The sequence below is a fragment of the Amblyomma mixtum genome, chromosome 6, assembly GCF_055824585.1.
Source record: "Amblyomma mixtum isolate Tamu chromosome 6, ASM5582458v1, whole genome shotgun sequence".
Lineage (NCBI taxonomy): Eukaryota > Metazoa > Arthropoda > Arachnida > Ixodida > Ixodidae > Amblyomma > Amblyomma mixtum.
The window spans coordinates 33235988-33250954 of NC_143017.1; positions in this window are offsets into that span (position 1 = coordinate 33235988).

The window sequence follows — 14967 nt, forward strand, 5'->3', positions numbered from 1 at the left end:
GCGCCCACAGCCCCACGCGCGGCGATTCATCCCCGAGTGCTTAGTTTTGTGCGGGTATAATAATGGCCGAGCTGGTGCGGCACGTATCACGAACTTGGTCAGAGAAAGGAGCGCGCTCCTCTCCTCCCGTCTCTCTCCCCCCGCAGCCCGCTTATTACAAAAACCGAGATGCGGCTGCAAGCTGCCACCGCCGTCGTCTCACCCACGGAGCAGCCTTGCTTGTCGGAGGCCCTGGCTTTAAAAAGGGGCGGGTTGGGGGAGGGGGGCACGGAGCAGGTGTCGCCACGGATTTCAATGGCCTTCTTCTCATCGCGTTGGTCGCCTGAAGGATTAAAATGCCTAACTTCCTGATTGAAATATTTTCTTGCCTGTCACGGGCTTTCTCGCTCTCTCTGGGATACCGCAACTCCCTACCAAGCCCTTCTTTTCTCGCTAGTGGATAAATTTTGCGTTGTCTCGGGCGGACGAGCTGCTCTGGGGTCCTTTCTTAGGAAAGAATGCCTCCGCGGAACCTACCCTCGTCGCTTTCAAGCAGGCAGCGTTTTCAGATACACTCTAGGATGTGTAAGAAAACACGAAAACAGAGTAGGGCCTAGAAGCTAGTCGCCGATAAAAGCTAGAGTTGAACAGCATTTTAAGGGATGTGGCTGAAAATTGCCAGAATAATAATGATCAGACGAATAACATCTTCAGCAAGGCAAAGGCATCTCCAATATCTCTCCAATTAACCCTCTATTGTGCCAGCTGCGGCCACCCTATCCGAGAAAATTTCCTGCCCTGCCCATGCACAATTCTTATTTTTGATTTCGACTAGTATGCAATTAACCCGCTTTTGTTATCTGTTCCTTTCTGCGGTCCTCCTGTCTCTTAACGTTACGCTTATCAATTTCTTTTCCGTAGCTCTACCGGTTTTCCTCAGATTAAGCTTGCTACTTTGCCGTTAGCGTCGAGGCTTCTGCCACATAGGTGAGTAGAGGTAAGATACAGCTGTTAGGAATTTTAGAACAATTCAAAAGACGTTTATTCGTATTTCCGTTACAAAGGAGCTCTGGGTTAACAAGAGGGCGTGTTGCTTCTTTCGTGTCCAACACCTGAGTCTGTTGTTCTTCACGCGCCGCGCGAGCGCTCGTCCTCCTCATCCTCTCCTCACATCACTCTCTCCTCCCACGGGCGGCTCGGGTTGCTCGGACTCAAAGTTCGGTTTACTCGCCCTCCGGCGAATGATCTCCGTCGGCGGGGATGAGCTGCCGCTCACATTCGGCCATCCTGTGCCACCGACCGCCCCGCTCGGAATCGTCCTCGCGGCCCGATTCTTCCGAACTCGTCTCGTGGAATTCCCGGTCCCAAAGCTTCAGCTTGTCAACCGGTGCAATACTGCTGGAAGCTCTTCGCCTTTGCCGCCCCGGAGGCACGTTTTCGATGCGGTAGCGGTCGTTGGGAAGCCTTTCTCGGATGATATACGGTCCTTTGTATTTTTATTTCAGTTTCCTTGACTCCCCACTTGCTGCCGGTTCTCGCTCAACTAGTACAACATCTCTGGGATTGTATGTTGGCGCTTCCACCCGCTTCCTGTTGTACCGCTCCTGTTGCTTGCGTTGGTCTTCTCGGATATTCTCCGCCGCTGCGGCTCGCCTGGTTTCAACCTCATGGTCAAATTACTCGGCGAGGGCGTCTTCCACGGTGTCGCCCTTGATGCCTCGCGGCCTGAAGTTGAAGAGCAGTCCGAACGGAGTAGTTTTAGTGGCTTTGTGGAGCGTATTGTTTATGCCCCACATCACCTGAGGCAACGCAGAGTCCCAGTCTTTGCCGTTTGCATCTTTCGTCAAGCTTGCCACTGCCGGGGTTATCATGCGATTATATCTTTCGACTTGCCCGTTAGCTCGCGGAGTGGCAGTAGCGTTTTGTCGTGCACGATGTTGTAAGTTTGGCACACTGCTTTGAATTTGGCACTTGTATAAGCAGTTCCGCGGTCCGTGATCACCATAGGCGGTGGGCCAAAGATTCCTGCCACATCGTGTAGAAACTGCGCCGCTGGTGCAGCTGATGTATTGCGGACTGCACGCAACAGTACGAACTTTGTGAAAGAGTCGACGACTAAAATTATGTAGGCGTTTCCGGACTTGCTTCTTACAAATGGGCCTAGGTGATCGATGTGTATTGATCGAAATGGCTTGTTGCCCTTGTCAATGCTGTGAAGTTTGCCCGGTCTCTTTCCAGATGGCGTCTTGTGGAAAAGACATTCGATGCAAGAAGCTATGTATGTTGCGAGGACGTGAAGGCCAGGAACAATATCCGTCTCTTCTGGAGGGTCGTATGCAGAGCGTCTAAGTGCATCAACATGAGTCACTGCCGCCCCCTTACGATATTCCATGTCGAAGGGGAACTCTTGCAGTCGGAGCCAACATCTTCCAATACGGGGAAGCTGATTCCTTTTGCTCATTGTTGCCCGTACTGCGTTGCAGTCAGTGACCACCTTGAAGTTCATCCCGATTAGGTACACTCGAAACTTTTCTAACGCCCAAACAACCGCAAGCGCTTCTAGTTCGTATGAGTGGTATCTCTCTTCGTAGTCAGCTGTCCGCCGGCTTGCGTAGATGACAGGATGAAGCTGCCCATCTGCTTGTTCTTGCAGAAGTATTGCTCCTAGGCCGTCTTTGCTGGCATCCGTGTGCACCTCTGTTCTTGCGTCGAACGCGAAATGCGCCAAAACTGGCCTTTCAGTCAACTTCATCTTCAGTTCAGTGAACGCGGCTTCGTGCACTGAAGTCCACTTCCAAACTGCGTCCTTAGACGTCAGTCGCGTTAGAGGTTTAGCAGTGCTGGAGAACCCTTTTACAAACCTTCGAAAATAGCTTGCCAGACCCAAAAACTGACGCACCTGGTGTACATTCGTTGGTTCGGGAAAGTCAGCGACGCTCTGGATCTTTAAACTTCCGGGTCGCACTCCTCTGGCAGAAATGTCGTAGCCAAGGTAATCGACTTTCTCGAAGAAGAAACGGCACTTGCTTAATCGCAGCGTTAATCCCGCTCCACGGAGGATATTCAAAAGCATCCTCGGGTGGTCAACCCCCTCGTCCACGGTCGCTGTGGGCAGCAGGATGTCATCCATGTAGGCGAGAGCCACGGTGTACCGTAGGGGACCGAGTGCAGCGTTGATCATTCTCTGGAACACTGCCGGTGAGCTGGCCAAGCCAAATGGCATTCGAACAAATTTGTAATGGCCGTCGGGAGTAACGAACGCAGTCCTGTGTCTCGATTCCTCGGTCATAGGAATTTGGTAGTAGCCTGACGCAAGATCTAGGCTCGTGAAGAAGCATTTCCCTCTCAGACGGTCCACTTGATCCTCAATTAAAGGCAGTGGATACCGATCCTTTTTTGTGACACGGTTGAGGGCACGGTTGTCCACGCAAATTTGTTGCTCTCCTGTCTTTTTTCGCACCAGTAGGATAGGACTTGCATAATCCGATTGGGAGTCGACAACAATGCCAGCTTGCTTTAGTTCTTCAATCATTTCTTTTGTGTGTGCCCGTTCGGCGTAAGAGAGTCGGTAGGGACGAAATTTCACTGGCTCCAGCGTTGTTAGCTCAATGCTCATTTCAGCGGCATTTGTGCAGCCAATCTCTGAGACGGTGGTTGCGAAGCAATCCCGATACTCAAAAATAAGCTGTTCGAGCTTTGCACGTTCCTCAGGAGCAACACCAGGACCTACTTGAATCTCTTCGCTCGGTATCAATAAGGGCTGGTCAGTGCTAATGTCCGACTCACCCTCTCGTGGCGATGCATCGTCTGGGTAGCAAATTTCCGCTCGTGCGACTCGTTCGTTCTCTTTGATGGTCAGTTCATGATTGGAAATGTTCATTATAGGGACTACTGTTTCGTTGGTCCCGTCAACGCTGAGGACACAGCGTGGTATGCAATGCTCTCGACCTTCTTGGCACCTCAGCTGCATGTCCACGAAGACATATGAGCGTGGTGCGCTACCAGTGGCGTAGAGCTTAACGAAACCCACGTATTTTGGGGGCACAACCGTTGTTTCCTTCGCCCATAGGCACACAGGTCGTTCTGGGAGCTCTGGAATTTCAATGGACTGAAGCGTGTCGTCTCTATTGTCCTCGTTCCTGTGCTCCTCAAAAAATCCGCACTGTGTTCTTCCGCCTCACAATCGTGATGTGTGGTTGCTCGGTGAAAGGTTGGCCCACAAGTAGGGGTATGGACTGTGACGCGTCCGGCACTACCAGCACGGGAACGTCCGCTGTAGCTTGGTCGACCGTGAGGGTGATGTTCGTTTCCCCACACGGTGTCACATGTCCGGACCCGTAGCCCCCGATAGTGAACGGCTTTGTCAACTTCGTGTAAGCGGCCCCGATTCGGTTGGCATCCTCCTTCCGCAGAGTTACGCATTGGCTACCGAGATCGACGCATGCTCGTATGTCGCAGCCGTTCGCTTTCGCCATCATAAAGTACTTTTCGTTCGCCTCTTCAGCGGCTCGGAGGTCAAAGCCCAACGCGTTCTGAGCGACGCGCGCTCCTCTCTCCGTTTTTGTCCAGCAGTCTTTTTCTCCGTGGCCCACTCGTCCGCAAGCGTTGCATCTCGCCTTTCGCTGTAGGGCCGGACAATTGAGGGACACGTGACCGTACTCGCTGCAGTTGAAGCAGAGGGGCTCTCCTCTTTCATTCCATGGCGGCTTCCTCCTCGCCTTCGGAGAAAGGTTCTTGTGGTCGGTAGTGTTCAAGGCCGACGCCATTGCTTCGCTTTTGTTGCCATGGGCGTTGGCATATGCGGGGAAACGAGAATAGTTCGGTGGACCACTTGATTTTGAGCTTTTGGAGGCAGTGTTTCCCAATCTTTCTTCGAGGCGTTTCAGGCAGTGAAGAAGGTCTTCCGGTGACTCGTACGTGCGTACGCTCACTGCTCTAATTACGTCGTCATCGTATAGCCCCGTGATGAGGTATTCAATACAAGCTTCATCTGTGAGGTTGCAACGGCGAGCTTTCGAGAGCTTGTCGTAGTAATAACACTCGATGGGCTCACCGCGCTTTTGTCGTCGCTCCTGCATTTCTCGATGGAGTCGTTGGAATCCCGCTGTCGTGGGGAAGGCGCGCTTAATTTCTTCTTTCCATTCCGGCCATGTTTTGTTGACGGAAGAGAGGGAGTCATACCATGTCTTCGCAGGCCCTTCCAACCTCGAGAGTGCGTTGCCAGATGTCAGCCGGTCGGACCAATGGTAGACTTGTGCCAAGTCATCCACGCGTCTTATCCACGCGTCTACTGTCGGAGAGCTGGATGACACTGGATCAAACGATGGCACTAACCGAGCTGTCTCTCCCGCGCCGATGATGGGTGTGGCCGCTGCTTGCTGCATCTGAAGCAAGGCAATTCCGTTGATGGCTTCTCTCACTGCTGCCTGAACGCTGGCCTGCAGGATTTCCGCCAAGTTAATCGTTGACTGAGGTATCGAAGGTAAGCTTCCACTTGTCACCACGTTGTCGGATCCGCCTTGGCTTGAGTCGTCGGCGTCGTCGTTCCCGCCATCGCTGCTCAGTCGTCCGCCATCTTCGTTTGCCATATCCGTTGAAGATGCTCCGGTGCGTGTGACAGGCATGGTGGGGCTTGCCGGTTAACTTCGTAAGTTCGGGCGAACGTTGACTGTATCCCACTTCTGAATTGTTAGGGTAAAAGAACAATTCAAAAGACGTTTATTCGTCTTTCCGTTACATAGGAGCTCTGGGTTAACAAGAGGGCGTGTTGCTTCTTTCGTGTCCAACACCTGAGTCTGTTGTTCTTCACGCGCCGCGCGAGCGCTCGTCCTCCTCATCCTCTCCTCACATCACTCTCTCCTCCCACGGGCGGCTCGGGTTGCTCGGACTCAAAGTTCGTGTTGCTCGCCCTCCGGCGAAGGATCTCCGTCGGCGGGGATGAGCTGGCGCTCACACAGCAGTTATGTAATTTCCTCTTGACGGACATTCATCCATTGCTATTCATAACCTGAGAGTGCCTGCCAAATTCATTCCACCTCGTCGTTATTCTTCTACCTATTTCACTCCCTTGGCCCAGATCTGCTGCCACAACTTGCCCTGAGTAGGGGTACTCTTTTACCACTTCTAATGCTCTGGTGCCTATCGTGAACTATTCCTTTCTGGGCCGTTTGGGGATTACTTAACATTGTTTCAAGTAAATTTTTAGACCTACCATTCATCCTTGCTCTCGGAGAACTCAATCATGATTGAAAATTCGACCTCTGAGTTACTTAGCAAGGTAGTGTACCGTCATCAGTAAATCGGAGATTAATATAGCATTCTCTGTTACCTTTTATCCCTAACTCTTCCCAATTCAGTTTTCCTCAACAGGGCAGCCATGCGGGCTAGTTACCCTCTGCTGCGTTATTTCGACGAGTTACGTACACTGGAGAGGTTGCTTTGCCTGCAAGCTTCTTGAAAGCGTCTGTAATTTGACTAGATGCAGCCAAAATTTGTTGGGCCAGAGCGCCGAGAGCAAACGCGTTTTCGAAATTCTAAAAACTGATATAAATATTAATTACGGCGGGCTACACGCCTTTCAGTAATTAAGGAGCCTAACGGTAATAGTTAAAAAGCTGACTATTGAATATGAGTTAACCAGCCGACTAGTTAACATATCTTAACTGTACTTTGATGCAATGCTTACCGCTGACAATGATATGCCGAATAAGCACTGTTCAAAGTCAAAAAGCCGTTTTTTATAAAAATTTTGTAAAGTCTAAGGTGAAATACCATCTATACTATATCTGCCAACCGCGGCGGGTAGCAGTTCAATTAATCACGAGAGTTTGCTTGGAAAGGGCAACCCTGGTCGCATTCCAACCCAAGCAACTCCATTACCACTCCGGTGGCAGGGATGAATGTAGAGTAGACAATGAGCAATCCCGTATATGGGCATTAACCCATTACCGCTATCTGAACCACTCCTTCAGCGAACACTCTATCTGAACACCAGTCCCGAAGTAAAAACCGGAGTTCTAGAGCCCGTAATCTGAGTTCGGTCTAACTACGCAATCGACCATCACTGTTTGGTTGCTCGTTTCGTTATGTTTGATCCAGTTATCTGCGTACCTCCTGTAAATGCACGGTGATTACTACTGGAGAGCTCATGTGTTCTTGATATACACCGTCCCAAATTCGTATCCTACCATTTTCTGAGCTACGGGCTATGGCTGCTGCGCAACCACTATACATAGTTTCTAAAACCTTTACATACCCTTATTCTACACCCTGGTTACTCAATGCTTGCATTGCGCGCAGCGCCCGACTCAGTCAAATACTTTCTCATAATGTATGAAGGCACGTGCCTGATTGTATGTGTGAATATGCTGCGAAGCCTTTCCGAAAGCCAGCCTGGTCGACTGTTTGACCGAAGTCGCAGGTTATGTGATTCGATTAGCGAATAACTTAGTAAATTCCTTGCAAACATGGGCAGTAAGCTGATCACTCTGAAGTTTTTCAGGTCCTTGGCGTCCCCTTTCTTAAGGATGAAGATATCTTCAGCGTTCTCCAAAGATTCCGGTACTTTAGAAGTCGTCAGGCTCTGCGTATACACCGTGGCATTTTTGTCTAGCACAATGTGCCCATTGCAGTGGAATAAATGTGCGGTTACCTGAACCTCACAAGCCACTTTCCTTCTTTGTGTCGCATGCAAGGCTCCCTTCACTTCCTCTCTCGTTACCGTCGGCACGTATGATTCCCCCAGTCCACCTGGTTTCATTATTATCCTCTTGATTATTTCGGTTGCTGAAGAGATCTCTGCAGAATTCTTCGGCTATTGAGCCCCTTATCCACATTGGTGACATCATTGCCCTCGTTGTCTCTTTGGGCTGACATCTTATTTTTGCAGTGACTAATTTCCTCTTCACCACTTGGCGCAAGCAGTGTGAGAAGAATATTTTGTTTGCCGCATTCTCGAGTTAAGTAGCACTCAAAACTGCGTGATTGTATTTGTAACGACCCTGATGTGATCGAGGTTAATTTCTTCCATGTAAAAGCTGGTCGGCATACCAACGTATTTCACAATTCCAAATCACAGGGGCAAACTTTCAGATACGTGTAAAGCCTGTTTCCTCGTTTAGATATCGTGCTGCTGTTTGGCGTCGTGCTCTGCGTCTGGTCTCCAAGACCAATACCGACGAAGAGTATATAGGCTGCTGCATTTACTTCCTCGATTTTCAGGGGCACTGTTCACTGTCTGAACCAGGTACAGACAACAAAGTGTTGGGAATTCCGCTGGAACCTCTGTCATTTGTCGAAAGCTCGTAAGAAGGAGGTCACAGCAAGAAGTACTCGGGCTGTCCGGTCACCATTTAAGGATAGCATGTGGTAGGCCTATGCGCAAACTTCGCAAATCCTAATCCCCAAGCAATAAGTGAAAAGGCTTGAAATGGTCTTGAAAAGGCTTGAAATCGCGGCCAGTAATCATACCGCTCCTAGGCAGTGGTGCAGTGGTTAAGCAATACGCAGATGCCCTGCGATGGCAGGTGTTGCCACCGGTGAGGCTCGTGAGAGCCAGGTTGCTCTTCCCGAGTGACCAATCATTAATTTAACTGCCACCTGCCACGATGGACAGTTTGCTAACAATCCGATGAGCAGGTTTCCACCTGCCATTATGACATCACAAGATTAGGTGACCTAGGTGACAGCTTGACCATCTGCTTTTTTCGCTCACAACGCTGCCACCGACAATTTCTGCTTTCAATTTCCTCTATTCACTAACCTTATAACCTCCGGTGCCACCTTTAAGGGCCTCCTTTCATTGAAAATTTAATCAAACTTCATTGTATTAGAGTGGGAGTATACGTCTGTTGCGAAGAGTAAGCATTCTGTATATTTAGTGATCGAAATCTACGCCGAAACTCGGACAGCATGCCTTTTCCCCAAAGGGGAGTGCTTTAGACAGCTTATCCCCTTCGTACTCCCACATAAGCTTATCCTTGTTTAGAGTGCATCGATACAGGAGCTTTGAAATTGTGCAAATGGCAATAATTACGGGTGGAATTGCTAATGAACAGCATCCCAAAAGCTCATAAAATTTATTAATGAGATATTTTGTTTCAGTATTTTCGTGATGTGAAAGAGAGCCGTGTATTGACGGTTTCGTTTTTTTCCCCATTAATTTGTTTATGTAAATATGCGTAGCAAGGCTTTGGAAAATCGTTGCAAATAGATAGCCTTCTCTCGAGGCCGAAAGCATATTAGAATTACCGTTAGTTCTCCTCCAACTTCATTGTGATGCAATGGAGAGCTTCTTCCGGAGTTATCGAAGTCAAAGTTTGTCAATTTGCATATTCCAGGAAATGTGCCTCAGCTGACTATCGAGAGCTGGAAATTTTTACAACACGTTTTTGTCCAAGAGCAGCTTTTTCTGTGTGAGGCCTTTCTTTTTATCCCACTGCAGGGCGAAGCTTTTCATTATTAGGTTTCTTCCGAGGCCCCTAAAACATGAGTGCCGCCGATACCCTCAAGACGTCGTAACAAAGTTATCGGCGCCAGTCTTATTAAATTCCGCGCACAAAACCAAGCCGTGAGCCTGTTGGCTGATGGGGGCCTTTCTGCGTTCGCCCAGATTTCAAAAGTGCTTAAACGGCGAATCGGACCAACGGAGGAAAATCTATTCAATATCTCGCGGCAGAGTCTTTCAGGAAATATTAATTCAACACACGATACAAACCTGGGTTCAAAATTTCATTCTTCCTTCGGCATACCTAAAACGGTAGCCGAAAAAAATCAAATTAAATATACTAAAGAGACATCTGTTGCTTCGCTATTCTTTTCTCTTCCAGGTGCTTTGTCAGCGTTTTCGGTCAATAACTTCTTTTGTAAGCGCGCTTTTAAGCAAGCGTTATTTAATTTAATAACGTTCCGTATGCATCCAGCTAAGAACGCATAATTAAATATTCGGGCTCATATTTTTAGAGGAACGATCCAGCTGAACCTTGAATAAAGGCTAGCGGTTGCCTGTTTGACAAGTGCACTATGTTGATAAGGATCAGTCCTATCTGTGATGCAATTAACTGCCGTACCGCCTTACATTTACACTGCACATGCGTAAAAAGAACGACAGGGAAAGCAAAGAAACATTGTAGCCCCGACGCGTTAGTAAGCTTGCGGCCTTCTCTCAAAGTAAACACGGTGCGTTGAGAACGGTCGTTAAAAAAGCACAGAGGGACCCCCTTAGTTATCTTCCGAGAAAACTTCTCGGGGCATCTTCAGTTCGATGTGCGTCACAGTCTTTGCAGGGGCAAAGAAGTTGCGAAATTGTGTCGTCTTTTTTCATCTTTTTTTCTTCGAAATTTTGTCGCGCCCATTCTTGTGCTCACAGAGTCCGGCGTTCCCCAATTTGCTCGCCGAGAACTTGTGTTTCAAAGGCGGCTTAGAGTCGCGGTCTTTTCGCCGCCTAGCTTTATAAAGTGCAAGGCGGCCATTTTGTTCGCTGCCTTTGCGTCGTCGGACATCGTCTGCGGTAAAGGAAGAGAGTGAACGAGTGGTGATGGAAAGGCCCTCCGCGTTCCGGTTGCGTCATTACACGATTCGCGTTGCCTTCTAATTGGGCTGGAAGAAACGAAGGCTGAAGATGGAGGGACAGAAGGATAGAAAGACGAGGCCTTCGCAAGTAACGAACGAGCTGCAACATTTTCCTCCTCTTTTCTCTATAGTTCCGTCTCTTTAGTTTCGTTAGCGCTCCAGCCGAACTCTTTCAGCCCTGCGGTTGTTTTCCTTCGACGCCCGGCGACGTGGGCGCCCCCTCGCGTCTTTCGCTTGTTAGGCTTAATTGCTTAACGCGTTTACGTTTGCAAATGTCGCCTGCGCCCAGCCGCTTGCCCGCCCAGAGAACGTGCACAAGGCTTTGGACATACAAAGCTACGGCGTTGGGTGAGAAGGCCAGAAAGGTCGTTGTGCGTCGGTCTTCGTTGTTTCGTCGACAGTGCATGTTATGTGAAGTTTTGTTGGGCTTGCATATTCCCGAAATTTTCTGTCGGTGTCCATTCCCGTATGTTTCTCGCTTTTCTCAACAGTGGGTGTTCAGTAACTTCAACTTCGCTGCCCACCTTGTATAAAGCCCTTGAAACGAAGCCGTTACGAAGGAGCACAATCCTTAAACAGAACAGAACAAAATAGCATGTCCAGTACTGTTGGCAAAAAATTTTATTATTAAAAACCTGTAAGGTACTGATATAGAAATATCAAATGTATTGGTTATTTCTTCTGGCCCGTGTACTGTGCGATGTCAGTGCACGTTAAAGGACCGTGGGTGGTCGAAATTTCCGGAGCCCTTCACTGTGGTGTCCCTCATAGCCTTAGTTGCTTTGTGTCGTTAAACCCCAATAAACCAATCAGATATGTAGGAAAATGTTTTTTTTATAGTATTTCCATCGCTCGCTTGAAGTAGTTAAGACTGTCATAGAAAACGAATGGGCAACGTTTTTGACGAGATTCAAGCCTGCCGGCGGCAGATCTGCGGATAGTGTTGATTGCTATAGTGAAATCACAATATAAGAAAAAATTGCGCTCGCAATTCAAGCCTGCCGGCGGCCGATCTGCGAATAGTGTTGATTGCTATAGTGAAATCACAATATAAGAAAAAATTGCGCTCACAAACTCTCTCCCGTTTTAAAGTGCTTTTGTCCATAATTGATCGATACAATAGAATACAATAGGAGCAATAGAACAGGTGCGTAGTAGACACAACTTGAACTTTTCCTTTCCTGCGTTACAATAGAGGTGCGGGAGAGTTATAGTGACACCCTGGCTATGTATACACAACCCACTAATGACATCTTCCAAAAAACTGCGAACAGGCACTTACCGGGAAATGAGGGCTGCTTCTTAAAGCTAGTTCCCCATCCGTATGCCGTCATATCTATTAAAGAAGGGGAGTACTTTCGCCCGCAGGTGGCAAACATGCCTCAAGAACTGGCGAACCCGATAAAGTTACCATTTTGTATAGTTTTCTGCATTGAGGAACTCTGTGGTCGCATATATGCTTGAGATCTATCGTTAGCTATAGTGCGGTTAATATGAACTCCTGCGTTAGGAAATTGGAAATGATATAAAAGATTTTTTTTGAAAATACAAGAGTAGTTTATTACTGCCCTTTTTCTAATTAGTCTCTCATCATTGGCCCTTTTGCAAGGATCTCTACCTTAGGACACCGAAGAGAATCACAGAGAAGAATCATTTCAAGATTAAAGTTTTTGTTCCAACTTCTTCACGGTCACTTCAAAATAGCCAATTCCCAATACTTACACCCGCCATTCAAACACTCGTCTAGAACAAACCATAGTAAAACACTTCGTCAACCAGTCAGCCGTGTAAATATCCACAGGTACTCCCTGTTTCCAGATGCTATATCATATTGGAATAAATTGCCTGAAGATGCGGTGAAGTGTACGTCCGTGGAACTATTTCTTAATTATATCGAAAAAATTGACTTTTCTGTTTAATTCTCTCCTGGTCTTTTTGTGTTTGGGTCAGAGAACATCTCTGTATTTTTGAATTTTTGTTTTTACTCTGTTTGTTCAATGATGCATTGTAAACACTCCTGCATGGGCCCGAAAAGGGCCTGCAGTATGTTCAAATAAATAAATAAATAAGATATTGCTCTGTTCTTTTGTTTTTGAGCGCCAGGAGTGGAGATGTTTATTTTGTAGCAATAGCTGCATTACGCGCAAGTCTCGCCGTTTCGCCGTGGCCGCACCGTGACTTTGAGCCGTTGCCTAGCAACCGCCGCAGCTGGCGGCCGCCGCTCGCCGCGCCATCTGGCGTGACGTCACAGAAGGAGCCGGTGCCGCGGCGTGCCGGCGAAACCGAGTTGCAGCAGCTGTGCGCATGGGCCGTAGTAGCAAGGGGGTAGGTGCAGCCATAGGGTTTATTACTATTACCTAGAGGGAAAGCTGGCGGCGCTGCACTTCAGCCACCATGGACGCTCAAAGCATCATGGGGCGGTGAGCTACTTGTTGCGAGACAGTCGTAGTTTGTCGGGAACACAGAGTGGCACTACTAAGACGTTTCATTCCGAAAACGCTGTTCGTGTGTGCGCAGACGACTTTCGCGCGAATGCAGAGTGTAAAAACCATACTAGTGCAACCGCAACGGCACACAACGCCAATAAAAAGTTTCACTTTTCCAAAATCTTATTAAATAACCTTTTGAAGTATTTAAGTAACTAAATTTTTTTGAAAACATATTTCCTTTTAAAAGCGCGCTTGTTGAGCACGAAATATTAGTTTTTATATGGCCAATAGGAGAGCGAGTCATCTCTTATTTTTGGCAAACTTTGCACTTAGAGGCTTTTCTGCTCGTTTATTGCAATTTACAGACAGGATATTGAATGTTAGGACATTCGTATTTATCGAACAGCTGTATTTTTGGCATTATTTTTTGGCCAAAAGTTGTAGTTCTGCAGTCAGTAGCTCACCGCCCCATGATGCTTTGAGCGCCCATGGTGGCTGAAGTGGTCACGAGGGGCCTCTATGCAAACTCCCATAGAAGGGTCGCCAGCTTTGCCTCTGGGTAATAGTAAGAAACTCTATGGGTGCAGCTGTATATATATATATAGAAGGCGGCTCGGTGGAGCCGTCGGTAGATATGGACAGTGAGTCGGAGGGACTGAAAGAAGCCAGGCTTACACTACAAGACGAAGAACCGAAAACAAAAAAAAATACGTCATATTTTGCTGCATAACAAATGTCCCGTCTTTAATGTAGCCGCAAATAGACATAACGGGGGGATAACAACCAAAGATAAACATTGGAGGTAGCAGGAGAGAAACCAAGCTAAACGATAAGGTTTAATCAAGTTTAACCGTACTCACGCTACGTATATCCTGGCCTAGCTGAGCTAAGGAACTGCCAATTTTTGATGCCCCAATTAAGCAACCACACCTTGCAGAATCCAAGCGGATTCGTTTCTAAAATAAGCAATGGAATCCGAGTAGCCTAATTCTTTATATAATTACAGAGACAATCCTTTTCAGATGAAATATAAAAACAAACAGGTGAAGAAAAATTGGCTGTGGTTCAGCTCTGGTTAAACCTAGTCCAGTAGCGATAGCTACAGACCCCCGGCTGCGCTTAGGCTTCGCTTGTAGTTGGACAACTAGCACGTTTCGCAAGGCGGCCTGCCTTCAGAGACGCAGAGGTCGAGCAGAATTCATCATCTGAGGTCAGCGCTGCAGATTCATCGTTAAGCTTAAGCGAGTCCGTCTAGCGGCATCGCTTTCACGGCGTTTGGCCGAATGTTGGGTACTCTCCTCTTGAGTCTCTTCAGCGCGCTGACTCCACTTCATTTCTACAGCGATCCCTGGCCTCCTTCATGCTGGCCGACTTCTCACCATCCATACTGCGGCCTCAACTACGGCTGTGGCGACGCGAGCTCTCCCCTTCTCTACCCCCGGTATCACAGCTGCGGAGCGAGGGGTGTGATGTGATACAGAGGGCGTAGCGAGCGCCCAACGGCAGGAGCGGCGGCCGCGCGGCGAACGCGATGGGCCGAGTTGACGGAGAATCGAGGGCCGTGGTGTGCGTCACAATGCGGCCACGGCTCAAAGTGCGGCGACAGCGAAGAGGCGAAAACCTGGCGTAATGTAGCTATCGTTTCAAAAATTTTTACTACCAAAGGTTCATGCAAAATGCTATTAAATTCATCCTTGTTTTTCATCTCCTCGGACTTACAGTGTATATCTGGCAAGCGATTGTTTCAAGGTTCTCCAGAAACAACAATGCTGGTTCGAAAAGATGACTCTAATATACTTTTCTGAGCTTCGAACGTTTGGATTTGCGCCGGAAAGTCTACACTTCAGAGAATATAACCGAAATTCTGAAGCACAAAGAATTCGCTTTTAGTGCGTTAGCACGTAAACTGGCCATTGCCCGCCTTTAGCCGTTGTCTGTCTGTCTGTCTGTCTGTCTGTCTGTCTGTCTGTCTGTCTGTCTGTCTGTCTGT